The sequence below is a fragment of the Chelonoidis abingdonii genome, chromosome 2 (assembly GCF_003597395.2).
Source record: "Chelonoidis abingdonii isolate Lonesome George chromosome 2, CheloAbing_2.0, whole genome shotgun sequence".
Classification (NCBI taxonomy): domain Eukaryota; kingdom Metazoa; phylum Chordata; order Testudines; family Testudinidae; genus Chelonoidis; species Chelonoidis abingdonii.
Window position 1 is genome coordinate 95,256,821 of NC_133770.1, and position 18,227 is coordinate 95,275,047.

Below are 18,227 nucleotides of genomic sequence, written 5' to 3' on the forward strand. Positions count from 1 at the left end.
TTTGCAACAGCATCACACTATTGACTCATATTTAGCTTGTGGTCCACTATAACCCCTAGATCCCTTTCTGCCATACTCCTTCCTAGGCAGTCTCTTCCCATTTTGTATGTGTGAAACTGATTTTTCCTTCCTAAGTAGGGCACTTTGCATTTGTCTTTGTTAAACTTCATCCTGTTTACCTCAGACCATTTCTCCAATTTGTCCAGATCATTTTGAATTATGACCCTGTCCTCCAAAGCAGTTGCAATCCCTCCCAGTTTGGTATCATCTGCAAACTTACTAAGCGTACTTTCTATGCCAATATCTAAGTCGTTGATGAAGATACTGAACAGAGCCCGTCCCAAAACAGACCCCTGGATCTAAGACTAAGTACTACTGTCATGGCAATCCATTAATGAATCAACCAATTGTCTGCCAATATCTGCACAACACAGGGCAGCAGCAGCAAACAATTCCTGCTGTGACTATAATGCCTATGTGGGTGTTGTAGTCTGGGCTATAGATTCCCAGATCCATACAGCTCAAATATATAGTAAATGTTTCACCAACTGCCACTTCCAAATCTGTAGTTAGATTTAGATGTGCATTTTATGAGAAAAAGCCTTACAACCAGCTGCCAAAGACAGTATGGGCTCTTTAAACATGCTTTAAACATGTTACAGAATATAACCAGGATTAATATTGTGTGAGACATTTGTGTTGGAAGATAAAGGTCAATGGATGAGCCAAAAGATGTGAATTATTATAACAGATATTATTTTCCATAGATTATACAAAGGTCAAAAAGCATGTACCTGTTGTGCTGAATCCTCTATCTGATACTGTAATCTTCACTATTTTCCAAAATAAAGTGGAAGAGACTGACATTTTGAGACATAATGGGCAAAACATCCTTGAAAAAGGTGTCATGAAAATTCAGTTGTTTTGGCATATAATCAATTCACCTGGTGACTGATAATGATTAAAACATTTATGATATTTTACTTGCCCTGGGCCAGTGACAGATATATATTAAATCTGTTTTTTATCAGTGACCTATTACCTCGGTTGTGCCATGTCACTGCCATGGCACAGTATATTTTTGGTGTCATGACATATCTGAATAGTAAGCATGAGACCAGCCTGTCAGTTCACTGCTATACATGCAAACAGGCCTCAAAATGGAAGTCTTTCTTGCAAAATAAATAATCAGTTTGCTGTTTTTCACATTGTTTTCAACAATGATACAAAGAAAAACATACCCATTTTGCTTCAGAAGTCTGAAATGTCAAAAGATGATGCTAAATAACACTCTCACATACCTGAATTTATTCAGATTGAAACACATTCATAGTCTGAAATGTCAATATGTTTGTTTAAGACATGGCTACAATGTCTCTTGAAGACTGGCATGTGGAAGCAGGATTATATCTGCCCCAAACTGTCAAACACAATTCTTAATGGCACTAAAAAGCCTCTAGAGGATTGTTCCCAAATCCACATGATGTTCTTAAGTGCTAACATTAGAGCCTTCACCAGATGTGCGGCTATACATGCAGTAGGCCGGATTTCCCTCTCACTTACACCACTGTGTATTAGGCCTGGTCTACACTACGCGTTTATACCGAATTTAGCAGTGTTAAACTGATTTTACACTGCACCCGTCCACACAACAAAGCCCTTTATATTGATATAAAGAGCTCTTAAAACTGATTTCTGTACTCCTCCCCAACGAGGGGAGTAGCGCTGAAATTGGTATTGCCGTGTCGGAATAGGGTTAGTGTGGCCGCAAATCGATGGTATTGGCCTCCAGGCGGTATCCCACAGTGCACTACTGTGACCGCTCTGGAAGCCATCGAATCGATGCCACTGGCTGGTAGACAGGAAAAGCCAGCAATACTTTGAGATTTCATTCCTGTTGGCAGACGTGGAAGAGCCTCCGCCAGCGGTGATCCACGCATAGCTATCCAGCACAGGCTACAATGCAGTCTCCCTGACGAATGAAAAAGATTCAGATGACTGCACGGAGGTAACTGGATCTGCACTCAACTGTTATGGGACCAGGATATGCTGATGGCAAACGAAGAAATCCCGTTCCCAAAGACTGTACTGAAAAACAGGCTTCGACAAAAACTTCTCAAGGCATCGAGCAAGAGAGGCCACACCACAGGGACTGCAGTACTAGTGCATGCCTCTGAAGTTACGGAGCTCAGACAAGTCTATCAGAAAACCAGCACAGAGAGCAAACGGAAGCGTCCAGGGCGGGCCGAAACTTGGGCTTCCTATGCTGAGCTTGCAGCATTCTAGGGGGCTCTGCCAGCAACTACCCCCCCCGTCTGAATGGATTCCAGGTGGGCGTGGTAATCCGCAGCCCATGGCTCGACTGAGATTCTGACGAGTGGGTGACACGATGAGAGAGCGCTGGCAAGAGGAAGGTACGAGCTTGTAGAGACGCACCACCAGCACTCCGTTTCCCCAAAGCCAGAATTTTTTCGTCATCATGACGAAATTCGAACCTCCTCGACCCGCGCTGCCAAGCAACTGATCCAGACAACAAGCAATAGTCAAGGAAATATTGGTGATGTGTACCTTGTAACATAAAAGACACTGCTTTCAACAGGAAGCTCTTCTTCTCCACTGCTTAACTTTTCCCTGAGGACTTGCGGATCACTTCGCGGCCCGTACAAGAATGCTACTGGTAAACTGTCCTGTTAACATGTGGAGATGAGAGCCGCCGCAAATCCCCCACGGACATTCCAATGAAGCATCCTCGATGGTACTCCAAAAGCCTTTGCAGAAGGTTCTGGGCAGCGCTGCTTCATCCCCTCCAATGGTAGGCCCACACTTAGAACCACAAGCACGCAGTGCTCACAAGCTATCCCTGATAGATCTTGCATCAGCCCGTACGCTCGTCTATCACTCCGGTGATGCTAGTAATTTAAGCAACACTCCCTTGTCTTATTCGAGCTGTGATTACTCCCTGCAGGAGAGTGATCATTCAGTCTCAACATAGGAACCCTTTGAAATTCTCAGGAATTTAGTCAAGGCGACAGAGAATGGCCCATTCCCCTATTCGGGCTGTTCATGCTCTGTGGCTTAAAAAGAAATCCTCTCCCTGCAGGCTACCACGGGCGAAGGGGGATGCGATTCGGCGCCCAGCCCCTCCTTTTCCTCATCACCTTGTTCCCGGGTTTGCCGTAGCCATCCGGATCTTTCCTGCTACACAGCCACCGCGTTGAGGGGGGGGAGGCGGAAAGGGAGCGTTCAGTCGACTTCCCCCGACTAGCCCCCCCGCCATCGGGGTGGGTTCTGCTGTGGGCATGGTGTAACAGGAAAGAAAGCACACTCCAACGGGCTTTGCGCTTCGCTATTCGGGAAAGGCCGGGCGTTGACTGATGAACGGCTGCAGGAAGAACGAGAAGACAATGGCTTACCCCATGCCGCATGCAGAACGCCCACGAATTCTGGGCTCGCCCCGACTGCGTCTATGATCTGTAAACATCCCACAAGCCACAGCGCACTCAATTATTACAGATGCAAATGCGACTTGTAGGAAACACATGTGCTATGTTAAGGTGAGATACCGTGTTGTTCACACGCGTGAAAGAGGTATGACCATATGCATCTCTAACATTGTATCTTTGTTTAAATATTCTCTCCCTTTTTTTCCCTCCCCCATCTCCAGGCTGCACCCACCCAACTCTATTATCCAAGCTCCCCTAACTCCCGCCATCTCGAAGTGCCCTCCCATGATCAGGTGCTGGAAAAACAAAACCGCGAGCAACACACTGTTTTCGGAAAATCCATTGGAAGTGACACGATAATGCACAAGAGCTCATCCTGAGAGTGAAGGCGATGTGTGTATGCAAGTCAGCAGGAAAGATGCCTAGGGACACGTCCCTGAGGAAGGGGCGACCAACATGCAAGGACAGCGAAGGGACGAAAATGAGGCAGGGCCAGGCCAGGAACGCTCGCGCGATCCGAGAAGGAGAGATGCTGCCGCATGCAGGTTGGCGGCAGAAGATTACCGCGGCCGGAGCGGACCATGCCCAACTCTGGGCTGCTGCATGCATCCAAACGCCACTTCAGAAGTCATCGGTGGAGGCTTCAGCGACCCAGCCAGGCTCACAGAGTGCCCCGCTGCTAAGCCCCCTGTACTACCACCACTCATCCACCTCACCATGTTCTCTACGCCTCCTCACCGCGCGACGAGTAAACTCCCTGGGGGTAGCCCCTCCCGTGCACCCATCCCCTCACTCCCACCCCACGTGAACAAGCCACCAATCCACAAGAACTCTCCCACTTATTTATGAAATTTTTTAGTGGCCTTTTCCTTCCCTACTATTCTCCTCCCACCCCAACTCACCCAGGCTACCTTGTAAGATTCTCCCTCTTCACTATTTTTTACTACATAATTAGCTAATAGACACATGATATTCTTAACACGGAGTGACTTTATGGTCCTAGATACGCCAAGCTGTGATCGAAGGGTACCGGAGGCATTTTTCTAACAGGACAGAGAGTATAACCAGGGGAGCTAACTTTCCCTCATCAAGAGAAACACCGTCGAAACACCCCACCCACTTCCCACCGCCACCACCCCTCTCCTCCCCCCTTCATGCCACGACCCCTAGCCCACCCCGAACAGTCACAGCACTGTATCCTGTCGCCAGTCGATAGACACACATGGTTTTCCAAAGCTTTTCTCCATATCCCGCACCCTCAACCTGCATTCCCTGGCCTGCTGCTCTTCTAATCGCCCCCCTGGTTGCTCGCGCTGGTGCTAAATGCACGGGCCAGAGTGATTTCCTCAGCTCCCCCCCACCCCCCCCCCACCCCATAAAGGTCTTCCCCCCCCTTACCTCACAGAGATTGTGGCAGGAGCACACCCCAGACCAGCCCAGCAATAAGCAATGGGGACAGTTGGTTTTGGCTCGAGCGTCTGAGCCAAGTATCAGGTGCGCGCCAGGTGCCCTTAAACTCGCGCCCCAACATCAGCAGACATTCTACCCCACCACCCACTTCTAGCAATTGGCTCCAGCCCCGCCCCACCTGTAAGTCGAACCACGCTCCTGACTACTGTCCCAGGCTGCCTGGCTATCGCTCTCAACTGCAGCCTGGCATCAAGGGGTACGGCTCGGGAGTCCCCCGGGATAAACCCGACAGGCATTCTCAATCGTCCCAATGCTTGTCTTTTCTCCGTCGTGCGCAAGTATGCCAGCTCCCCCTTGGCTCGCACGCAGTTACATCAACATCGAGTAAGTGTTCTCGAACGCAACCGACTGTCATGACCTCCGCGGCCATCGCCCACATGGATGTTGTGGAACACGCTCTTGTGACTCCACCACGTACTCTTGGCATTTATGTAGTGGGTCGCACTGGCTGCCCTCAGATGCCCAAATCTCCCCAGGCTATGGGTTCCATCTATCGCCCCCCCACAGTTAGGGAATCCCATTGCAGCAAAGCCATCCACTATGACCTTCACATTTCCGAGTCACAACCTTTCGTAGCAGCAGCTTAATGATTGCTTTGGCTACTTGCATCAGAGCAGCCTCCACAGTAGATTTGCCCACTCCAAATTGATTCCCGACTGACCGGTAGCTGTCTGGCGTTCCAAGCTTCCAGAGGGTTATTGCCACTCGCTTCTCAAATGTGAGGGCTGCTCTCATCTTTGTATTCTGGCGCTTCAGGGCAGGAGAAAGCAAGTCACAAAGTTCCGTGAAAGTGCCCTTACGCATGCAAAAGTTTCGCAGCCAATGGGAATCGTCCCACACCTGCAACACTATATGGTCACACCAGTCTGTGCTTGTTTCCCGGGCCCAAAATCGGCGTTCAATGGCTAGAACCTCCCCCATTACCAGCAGGATCTCCAAAGCGCAGGGGCCCGTAGTTTGACTGAATTCTGTGTCCATGTCCTCATCACTCTCGTTGCCGTGCTGCCATAGCCGCCGCCTCCTCGCCTGGCTTTACAGATCCCGGTTCAGCACTGATGGCACGAGAATGCGTGAGGTGTTTAAAATGTCCATGATTGCTGTCTTGAGCTCAGCAGGGTCCATGCTTGCCGTGGAATGGCATCTGCACAGTTCACTCAGGAAAAAAGGCACGAAACGGTTGTCTGCTGCTGCTTTCATGGAGGGAGGGGTGAGGCTGTACCGAGAACCACCACCAGCAATGTTTTTTGCCCCATCAGGCACTGGGATCTCAACCCAGAATTCCAATGGGCAGGGGAGACTGCGGGAACTATGGGATAGCTAGGGGATAGCTACCCACAGTGCAACGCTCAGGAAATCGACGCTAGCCTCGGTACATGGATGCACACTGCCGAATTAATGTGCTTAGTGTGGCCGCGTGCACTCGACTTCATACAATCTGTTTTAAAAAAATGGTTTCTGTAAAATCAGAATAATCCTGTAGTGTAGACATACCAGAGTAGCTCAACTGAAATCTCTGAGGTAGATGAGAGGAGACTCAGGTGCAATAATCTTATCTTCTGCCTAATGCCTCTACATCTGCAGCGGCTGACACACTTCAGTTGCTCTATCTAAGACGTAGAATATCACTTGGGCCTGAAATGTCCTTCACTGCAGCAAATATCAGAAAAGTCAGTTTTGCGGATCTGTTAGACTGACTGAGGACATGGTGCACAGCCATATTTGCTCTATATTTTGTGTGAGCTGTACCGTTAGGCGTGCAAGCAAAAATGTACAAGGTATGCACAAAACACTGTCCTTGACCCATATGCTCCCAACTCGAATACATTGCAATGGGAGTTTTTCCATACAAGGTAGTATCAGATCTTAAAGGAAAACTGTCCACTTGAAATCTAGTATACTTTTTAGTTGCAGGCCCTATACCACCCCCCAAATCCTTCTGCCAATTGTTAAAACCACATTTAAAAATAAATAAATCCCTCCTCTATTACTGCATGAGACCCACACAATTAACAGGAAAAACTGACAGGGAAACAATGAAAGTGATTTGAAACGTTACTGTCAAATGCACAAGTGAATAAACTAATGTTATTTTCCTTTAATTTTTGTTTTCATTTTTAGTAATCCTAAGAGCTACAAGTAGCAAAATAGGGCAAATACATTTAGACAATGATTTTTTCCATAGTTTGATGGTGTCCCTTTTAAGTGCACAGTCTATATATACACCATTAAAGATATCCCTCTTCCTTTTCCTGACTGCTAATAGGGAACCTTCCATTAGGGCTGCCACACATCCAGGTCTTACCCAGAACAGTCCGATTTTTGGCTTCTGTGTTTGAATGCCATTTAGGGTTGCCAGGTGTCCAATTTTTGACAGGACAGTCCAGTCAAAAAGGAGACCTGGCAACCCTAAATGGCACCTGAATGAAAAGTCCAGTTACCATGGAGTAGGGGGAAGACGCCGGGTCATTAACCCACACTAGCACCTGCTAAGCCAGAGCTGCCTCCTACCTGTAGGCAGGCTCTTTCAGATAATCCAGCAAGTGAAGGGAAGAGGAGTGAGTGATGGGGCCTGGAGGGAAGATGCTGAGCATGGGCGGTGCCTTGAGGGAAGAGGTAGATCGGGGGCAGGGCCTTGCAAGGAAGAGGCAGAGCAGGAACATGGCCTTGAGGGAAGAGGCGGGGCAGAGCTTTGGGGCTCCAGTTACCAATGATTTAAAAAGTGGCAAACCTCCTTTCCACCTTCTTGATTGCTAGGAAGGACTGGGAGCCTCCTCCTCTATTTGATTTTGAGATCTTGTCTACACTTACAGCGCTGCTGTAGCGTTTAGTGAAGATGCTACCTGTGATGATGCTACCCATCCGTGTAGGTACTCCACCTCCCTGAGAGGTGGTAGCTATGTTGACGAGAGAAGCCCTCCTGTTGACATAGCACAGACTACACCAGGAGTTCATTTGATATAATTGCAGAAATACTATTGAGATCAGTGTGAATTTTTGGTTTAAAAAATTATATGTAGCATATGGCTGTGATACTTTGGGGTTCAATCCAGGCCAGCAGGGAGTTGTGTTCCTGCACGACCCTGTAGCCCTGGGTGCCTCTGTGTTTAGCTGTTGCTCAGAGCCCTGATACCAGCAGCCCATTTATAGCACAATAGCTTCAGCCCAGGCTACAGCGCAGGTGGTGACAGTGCTACAGTGAGAGGGGCTGAGCAAGAAAGAGGAGATGGTATGGGGGAAAACCCAGGGCTGGAAAGGCTGTTAGTGTCACCTTGCAAGGAGTAAGTAGGCTGGTGGGAGCCAGGGTGAGGTGACTGTGTTGTAATCAGGCTGTTGCTATCAGAGGTCTGAATGAAAGTTGCACAGGACAAAGGCACCCTGGGCTAAACGGCAGGTGGTGACACAATCCCTGACCGATTTGGGCTGAACTCCAAAATGGCCAAGTTCTACTTGATTTAATATGTTTTCACTTTGTTAACCAAGGTAAGTCTTACAGATCTGTCTTCCCAATAGCAGTAGGGCCATGAGCTGGCAAATCAAGTTTACTAGAAGCAATGTCTTAGCGCTACAGCTGCACCAAAGCCACTTAAGAAATCAACCTCTTTGGTCTGCTTGACCTTTATCAGATGAGATTGCTAAAACTAGTTGGTTTTTTCACTGAAATGTTCTGAAATACCTGAAAATACCTTTTAATAGTGTGCCCTACAGGCAAGTTTTCATGCAGCATCAATGTGGCCTCTAATTTGATATACGCAAAATCACTCGTTATGCACATATAGTAATTAGCTGCTTAATTACTGCATATGCACACACAAATGCCTTCATGCATTAAAAAGCCTGTAATTGTGAGTGAAATTCACCTCAGTGCAGAGACCAGCACCAGTGCCAGAATATTTCAAAGCAACTCCATTCCTGTTCAGGCACCTACACAAAGTGGCCCGATTTTCAAAACCCAGCATTTTTCTCATTGCTCTCAATAAGAACAACCTGGTGCTGAGTACTTTTGAAATCTCACCATTTCAGTTAGGTGTTTGAAAACCTAGCCCCAAATGGGGTGCTGAACACTCATGGAAATCTGTTTCTAGGCCTCTGCACCATTTAAGTTCCACTTAAGTACTCAAAATAGGATTCAAGGGGCCATAAGTGGCGCATAGGCCATAAGCTGATACTCTGCACAGGGATGAATTTCACCTTGTATGTGATAGATGTGCACACTGAGGTTGCCTTTGGGGACCACAAAGCCTAAGGCAGAAAGCCCCAATAAAAACAAAGCTAATCTTGGCTTTCATGTGAAAGTAAAATGCTTCTCTAGCTCTGTGTTGCACAGAGCCTTGAAAATGTAAAACCATTCCAGTCAATTGTTGGGGTTGTTGTGGTGGTGGTTTGTTTTTTTTTAATTTTGAAATATTTAGTAAAGAGAGTAACTTAGAAAAGCAAAACATGGTAACACCCTCCTATGAATTTCTACTAGCTTGATGCCGTGGCCTTGAATCAACAAAATAAAATGATGTATGACAATCCATTTCATGGTATGTGTTATCTAATTTACAGCTACAGGCCGTTCTCTACTTCTCTTTGAAACCATATAAAAACAAATCAGGATTTGCAATATATAAAAAAGTATAAAAGAAAGATGGTTGCTGAAGTATATTCACGTGTTATAGAGATTTATGTGGTGAAGGGTTATACTACACCTCTAACCCAATATAACGCGACCTGATATAACACAAATTCGGATATAACGCAGTAAAGCAGCACTCCGGGGGGGATGCACACTCCAGAGGATCAAAGCAAGTTCGATAGAACGCAATTGCACCAATAACGCAGTAAGATTTGTTGGCTTCCGAGAACAGCGTTATATTGGTGTACATTGTTTTAAATCCAACTGCAGCCTTCCAACAAATAGCTTTATCCAATCAAAAAATGTGTTGGCTTCTAAGAAAACCAGTTCTATTAAACAGAATCCACAAGAGGTTCCTGTTTTAAATACAAAACTGCTAATACTAAGATTAAAACTCCCATAAATTGGCCCCCTCACACATAAGTGATGAGTTGATACCATACTGTATATCACATTACAGTACAGGGTGCCAACTTTTCTGCCCTACCGTCTACGTGCAAGGGGACCAAGTTACAACTGTTCTCAGAAGTATAATTATGAATTTCCTGACTTTATTTTATTTATTTCAATTTATACAACAAAATAAAATTAAAAACAGCATCTGTTCCAGACTCTGGGCAGCTCTGATGACCTCTCTAAAACTATGTGATATACACACAGGTTCTCTCAGTTGATGCCACTGCACAATACCAGCAACTGAAACTGTATCACAAAAACATAATACCTCTGACAAAAAACCATTAGCGTCTCTTAAAACCACATTATCCCAGTTTGGCTTTCTCCCTGCTTTTTTGCTCCCCTCTGCAACACACAGCAGCTGCGAACACTGAGGCCCTACCCAATTGTGCAGTTCCTTCCTAACTCCTGTGGATTAACTTGTACATTGACTGGGTAGTTTTCTCCTAATTCCCCTTTTCCTGCTTTTATAACCAACCTGCAATTAAATGTGAAATACTTTCTGCAATATTATGGCTAAGTTCTTAACACACAAAAGTCAGGAAATCGTCAGGATTCCTACAGCAGCTACAGCTCAGGCACACTGAAGGTTCATAGAACAGCATGAAAATCAACACCATGTACTGTACAGCAATAGAAAATATACAGGACTTGATTCTGATTTCTTTTACAATGGCTTTATACTCCTATAGCTCCATTTACTTAAGTGGAGTTACATGTGATTTATCCCACTGCAAAAGGAGACTCACGCCCAAAACTGGGGATGAGTTGTGGTTGTTGTGGGAGCCGTAATTCTGCCTTTTGTTATTTACGTATGTGGAACCTCATCAAAATGTTGCGTTAACATATATTTTGCATTTATAAACTGCATTTATTTTAACCTATACCTAGCTTCAGATCATGTAGAAACACAGTGGCAGCAAATATTTGTTGGAGGTTATTAGAAATGATTAATATAGATTTAAATTTCATATAATTTCTTACTGAAATTATTTGCTTTCAACATCTTGAAACTGGCATGTTAATAGCATCATTTATTACATTAAAAAGAACAAGGAGCACTTGTGGCACCTTAGAGACTACCAACTTTATTTGGGCATAAGCTTTCGTGGGCTAAAACCCAGTTCATCAGATGCTAATCAATTAAGGTGGGCTATTATCAGCAGGAAAAAAAAAACTTTTGTAGTGATAATCAAGACGGCCAATTTCAAACAGTTGACAAGATGGTGTGAGTAATAGTAGGGGGAAAATTAGCATGGGGAAATAGTTTTTAGTTTGTGTAATGACCCTCTGTGGAACTAGGCTGCATGCCACACAGGGACAGCAGCCTTTGCTACATAAGGGGCAAATTCTGTCCCACACATTGTATTAATTGGGGGGGGGGATCTTTGCACGGAGGTCCTCAGAAAGATTTCTTCCCCAGCCTACTCTCCTGTGTGTTTAATTGTGGGAAGGTAAAGATATAGCCGTGATTTTTTAATCTTGTGACTGTCATTTTAGAGAATAACTCTCAATAAGTTACCCTAATATGATTTTTTTTTCTGTTCAATAACAGCAACCACACACAATAACATCATGTGTTTGGCTATCTACTTTGCAGAAAGGCCAAGTAGTTTACAGCATGTACAAAATAATAAAGTAGCAAAAATCTAAAATGGAAAGTTGTAGGGAAGATATCTCACTAATTTCTTTAGGACTGATGTCCTCCCTCTGACTCATCCCATAAATTTGCAGTGTTGTTTTTGGGGGTATTTTTAAACTTGTAAACTATTCAGTATTTGTCATGAACATTTAATAGATGGTACGTGCTCTGACTTTATTGAAGACTCAAGCTAATATGCATTGTTTGTGCAGAGGCCTGGAGAATCAAAATTCTGATGGCTATGCAATATCATAAATGTGTATGTGCACCATATTCTTATTTAGCTCAAATGACAGAGGCCAGTGCTTTTGAAGCCTCAGCTTCTGACTCCTAAACACCTCTTTCACTGTGGTGCTCAGTGACCATGGTTTGCAGCACAGTGACAACAAAAACATCCTGTCTGGCCATCCTTTTTTTAAAATAATAAACATATTCCAGCTGACTCATTATTTATAAGTTACATTGCAGTAGCAACCAGTCTCTGCAGTAAGCAAGGGGGAGACTGATCCAAGGATGGGTGCAATAAACAGTGTTTGGCTCTGTAAAGATACATATGAAGACACAGGATGTGAATCACTGCCCTAGGGCAAGTATAAGGCCTCTCTGGGGAACAGCCCCAGTACTGGGGAACCCTATGCAAAGCATAGAGTGACCTGGTGCCCCCCACGATAGGGAGCATTCTGAGGTGGAACAGTGATGTATTGAGTGAGTATGGCTAAGGCAGATCTGAATTCTGGTGATTCTGTATCAGTGCAAAAGCTTACGAGGCTGCTGAAACAGGGGCATATCTTAAGGTGGCCTTCTATGCTGCCCTGATCTACATGGGGTCCGTGCAGGACCAGATGTCCTGATAAAATCGGATCCATCCCAATATTTAGGTATTTATCCCACATCCTGACTGATCTTTGGTAGGGACGCAATTTGTCCCGATATTTCGTTCTGCCGGCAACACTCGCCTTTTTTATTTATTTATTTATTTATTTTGCTGCTCCGCTGGCAGCACTCAGCTTTTTTTTTTTCTTTCTCCTCGCTGCTCCATTGGCAGCACTCGGCTTTTTTTCCTTCCCCCTCCTTGTTCTGCCGCCAGCACTCAGCTTCTTTTTTTCCCCCTCGCTGCTCCGCCACCAGCACTCGGCTTTTTTTTTGTTTTCCCCCTCGCTGCTCCGCCACCAGCACTCAGCTTTTTTTTTGTTTTCCCCCTCACTGCTCCGCCACCAGCACTCGGCTTTTTTTTTTCCCCTCTCTCTCGCTGCTCTACCAGCAGCACTGGCTTTCATTTTTTTTTTATTTTTTTTTTGCTCTGCCAGGGGTCCCCCCTGTCCCATTGTGTCCCGATATTTTCTCCCTCTCATCTGGTCACCCTATGCAGGACTCTGGTTGACCATGAATAGGCTAGCCTTCAGTCACCTCCACTTATTCCCTGTCCTGGTGATGAAGCTGGTCCATGATTCCTACCTGAAGAATTTACAATCTACAGAGACTTCATATGTATAGGTGCATATATAGTACATCTGACATGAGGGGGACTATGTTAGAAGAACAATTGGGTTGCAAAGTAAAGGACTGAAAAGATGCCTGTGCAACCTTAATTCAGCCTCCGTGTGCATCTGCATTATGATACAGTCTTTATTAATGGGAATTATATGTATAATTATGTTATATAATTTAGTCAATATTTCTTTTTACACTCCTCATTCAGTAAGCCTCAGGAATTATTTAATGCACACCATCCTAACCCTGCACGTAATACCAAATTATCAATTTGCTCCTAGGCATTTCTGTAGTGCTCTCACAATGATAGTATCCCGGTGCTTACAGACATTAATGAATTTCTCTTCATAGTACTACTGTGAGATTAGATGGTGATACTATCCCCAATTTACAGCTGGGGAACTGTAGCACAGCAAAGTTTAAGCCAAAATTGTCAAATGTCCACTAATTTTGGATGCACAATCTGAGACACCCAGAACCACATTTTTCAGATACTTAGCATTTTTAGACAACTTTACAAGTGTCAAAGACATTCTCGTGTCTGCTAAGTCTCTAGCTGTGTGAAGTGAGATTTTTCCGGAGGCTCACAATGTGGGTCTTGCAATGGAAAGTGTTGGGAAACCTGAGCCATATAGGCAGTGTGACCAGCTGTGCCATTGACTGAAAATAATTTTTAATTGTACAGCTTGTCAGTAAGCTCAATAAAAAGTAATTCTACTGAGCACGCATAATGGCTAATTTTCATGCCATCACAATAGCTCATACATTAAAACAGATAATTGCCTATCTATAGGGTCTACTCTGTGTTACAAAATGCCTGCAAAATTAAATTTTAGAAGTCAACGCTGGTTTTAAGATTCTTTAAAAATTCTACCTTACATTTGTATCTTACAACCTAATATCTGCTATTCAAAGTGTATTTTTATATTAAAACTATAAATTTAGCTGCAAGGGTAAGTTTCAGCCCAGTGCCTTCAACTAGGTTCCATTGAGGCACAGAGTTTCATAAGAATGACCACTTTGGGTAAGACCAGTGGTCCATCTGGTCCAGCATTAGTGGCCAGTGCCAGATGCTTCAGCAGAAACAAACAGAATAGGACAATTTATCTAGTGCTGTTCAGACCCATCTTCTGGCAGTCATAGGTTTAGTGACACCCAGAGCATCAAATTGTATCCCTGAAATCTTGGCTAATAACCATTGATGGACCTATCCTCCATGAACTTAGCTAGTTCTTTTTTGAACTCATATATACTTTTGGCCTTGACAACATCCCTTGGCAATGAGTTCCACAGGTTGACTGTGTGTTGTATGAAGTATTTTCTTTTGTTTGTTTTAAACCTACTGGCCTATTAATTTCATTGGGAGACCCCTGATACTTGTTATGTGTGAAAGGGTAAATAACGCTTTCTTATTCACTTTCTCCACACAATTCCTGAGTTTATAGACCTCTATGTATACTCCCTTAATGATCTCTTTTCTAAGGATATGTCTACACTACAGGATTATTCTGATTTTACAGAAACCGATTTTTGGAAACAGACTGTATAAAGTCGAGTGCATGCAGCCACATTAACTATATTAATTCGGCGGTGTGCGTCCATGTACCAAGGCTAGCGTCAACTTCCAGAGCATTGCACTGTGGGTAGCTATCCCATAGTTCCCACAGTCTCCCCCACCCATTGGAATTCTGGGTTGAGATACCAATGCCTGATGGGGCAAAAAATTTGTCATGGGTGGTTATGGGTAAATGTCATCAGTCAATCCTCCCTCCATGAAAGCAATGGCAGACAATCATTTTGCGCCCTTTTCCCTGGATTGCCCAGGCAGATGCCATAGCACAGCAACCATGGAGCCCGTTCAGCCTTTTTTCACCCTTTTTGTCACCATATGTCTACTGGATGTTGCTAACAGACGTGGTACTGCAGCACTACACAGCAGCATCCCCTTGCCTTTGCAAGTTAGCAAAGACAGTTACCACTACTATTGTACCGTCTGCTGCTTTGCAAGTTGACAATGATGGTTACCAGTCATACTGTACCATCTGCTGCTGTCATGAGTGCTCCTGGCCAGCCTCGGTGAGGTCGGTCGGGGGCGTGTGGACAAAAATGAGAATGACTCCCCAGGTCATTCTCTTCTTTAAGTTTTGTCTAATGGAGAGTCAGTCCTACCTAGAATATCAGGCAAGCCTACTAAAGAACCAGAGAGGCAAACGGATGCTCTGGGTCAGAGCCTCAGACATCCCGCAGAAATGATGAGCTTCATGCCATTCTAGGGGCGTCCCTGCAACAATGCCACCCGTTGCTTCCCTCCTGCCCCACCCCTCCTGGGCTACCGTGGCAGTTATCGCCCCATTTGTGTGATGAAGTAATAAAGAATGCATGAATAAGAAACAACACTGACTTTATTGCCTCTGCAAGCAGAGATCAAAGGAAGGAGAGGAGGGCAGTCTCCAGCTGCTATGATATTCCAGGCAGGAATGAATCTCCATTAGACAAAACTTAAAGAACAGAATGACCTGGAGTCATTCCCATTTTTGTCCAGGTGCCTCACCAAGGCCAGCCAGGAGCACTCACGGGACGACAATGATGGATACCAGTCTTGCTGTATCGTCTGCCATCCAGAAGGGAAGGGAAGGGAAAGGAAAGGTAGACATATGGTGACAGTGAAAAAAGGTGATAAACGATTTTTTTCCCTTTGCTTTCACGGAAGGGGGAGGGGGGCTGACGACATACAGCCTGAACCACCAGTGACAATGTTTTCGACCCTTCAGGCTTTAGGAGCTCAGCCAAGAATTCAAATGGTTTTCGGAGAGTGCGGGAACTGTGGGATAGCTACAGTCGTCAGTTGCCCCACCCTCTGTGAGCGTCCATTTGATTCTTTGGCTTTCTGGTACGCTTGTCTCAGCTCCTTAAGTTTCACGCAGCACTATGTTAAGTCCCTGTTGTGGCCTCTGTCCATCATAGCCTTGAAGATTTTTTCAAATGTTTTGGCATTTCGTCTATTGGAATGGAGTTCTGATAGAACAGATTCATCTCCACATACAGAGATCAGATTCAGTATCTCCCGTATGGTCCATGCTTGAGCTCTCTTTTGATTCTGGGACTGCATGGTCACCATGCTGGGCAAACAGGAAATGAAATTCAAAAGTTTGTGGGGCTTTTCCTGTTTACCTGGCCAGTGCATCTGAGTTCAGACTGCTATCCAGAGCGGTCACAATGGTGCACTGTGGGACAGCTCCCGGAGGCCAATACCATTGAATTGTGGCTACACTAACCCTAATTCAAAATGGCAATATTGATTTTAGCTCTACTCCCCTCGTCGGGGAGGAGTATACATATCGATATTAAGAGTCCTTTATATCGAAATAAAGGGCTTCGTTGTATAGATGGGTGCAGGGTTAATTCGGTTTAACGCTGCTACATTTGAGATAAACCTGTAGTCCAGACCAGGCCTAAGATGAACAGTCCCAGACTTTTTTATTTCTCCCCATATGGAGGCTGTTCCACTCCTGTAATCATATTTGTTTCCCTTCCTTGTACTTTCTCCTATTCTAATATATCTTTTTGGAGATTGGTGCTCAGAACTGCACCCAGTATTCAGGGTGTGAGTGTACCATGGATTTATATAGTGGCATTATGATGTATTCTGTTGTATTATCTATCCCTTTCCTAATGGTTCTTAACATTCTGTTAGCTGTTGTGACTGCTGCTGCACATTATGCAGAACTTTTCAAAGAACAACCCACAGTGACTCCAAGATCTCTTTCTTGAGTGGTAACAACTAATTTAGACCCCCTCGTTTGGATGATGTTTTCTATGTGCATTGCTTTGCACTTATCAACACTGAATTGCATCTCTCATTTTCTTGCACAGTCACCCAGTTTTATGAGATTCCTTTTAACTCTTTGTTAAGTTCAAAGCTGACTGAAATCTTGAGTAATTTTTTATCATCTGCAAACTTTGTCACCTCACTTTTTATCCATTTTTCCAGATCATTTATGATATTATTCAGATTCAGTAGCAGAATCAGAACCCAAAAGTGATACCTTCATGGTTAACTATAATTTAAAATGATTATTATTGCTGTACATTTCTAGGGGAGACTTCATCTATTCTCCTCTCTAATCCTTATTTCTATTCCTTTAACTTCCCCAAGTACTGATATTTTCACCATCCCTCAGCTGACAGTGCCACTACCAATCTGAAGCCATACACATTTAAAAAGCCTATAAAGCTACTCAGGTTAATGCTAATTAAAAGCAATCCTAATAATGAGCATAACAATGTCTTGTGACAGTGCACTTACAATCAACTCCATCATGCCCCCTCATTGCTGGACAGGTTTCCCAGTGGTGGGTTGTATTGGCCAGAAGCACTTTAAGAAATGATGTACAAAATGACTATCTTTTAACAAAGAAATTGTACAGGGAAAAACAAAACACAACTAGTTTCAAACTACAGTAAGTTAATGGGATAGCCCTGTAGTTTAAAAGTAATTTTATACAGTACTGTACATATATTTATTCCTATACAATGCATTTATTATGTAGTAGTTTTTTAATTGGTATTTATAGTCTATGCTGCTTTCTCTATTATTGATGTTTTATATGGTAACTGTTTGCACAGTTCTCTAAGCATATTAGTGGCAAAGGGATCAGAAAGATACTGAAGAAATAATTGTCAATAATTTTTACTATTATTATTTAATGCTTTATTTGCTTCTTTTATTACCTCTCTTATGTTTTCATTAAAATGCTGCAGTTACATTTTAATTCTACAACTTCATAGGAACGAAGGGTGCCTCATAAGCAAAATTATTAGCATTCTTGTTTAGTGTTTTATTTGATTTTTACATTTCCTCCTTTGTTCTCTCCCTTTTCTCATTAAATTTACGCTGTTTAGGTGTGCAGCACTCCAAGTCACCTTGTCACTGAACACCCAGGAAGTGAGGGGTTTATAAACTAAGTGAGATCACTTAGTATTTTATTTGGTTGCCATTTTACACGTTTTATCTGTTTTGATATCATTTTAATTGATGTTGCTAGGAAATGTTTATATTTTTGCAAGGCTGTTCCGTAGAACATATATCAGCAGGTGAGAGATGACC

The 18,227-nt window shown here is 44.1% G+C and overlaps 1 protein-coding gene across 3 annotated transcripts in view; it reads right to left on the reverse strand.

Annotated features, from left to right (window-relative positions):
* Positions 1 to 18,227, reverse strand: part of MATCAP2 (microtubule associated tyrosine carboxypeptidase 2) — a 62,310-nt gene that overhangs the window by 43,334 nt on the left and 749 nt on the right. The window lies entirely within an intron of this gene.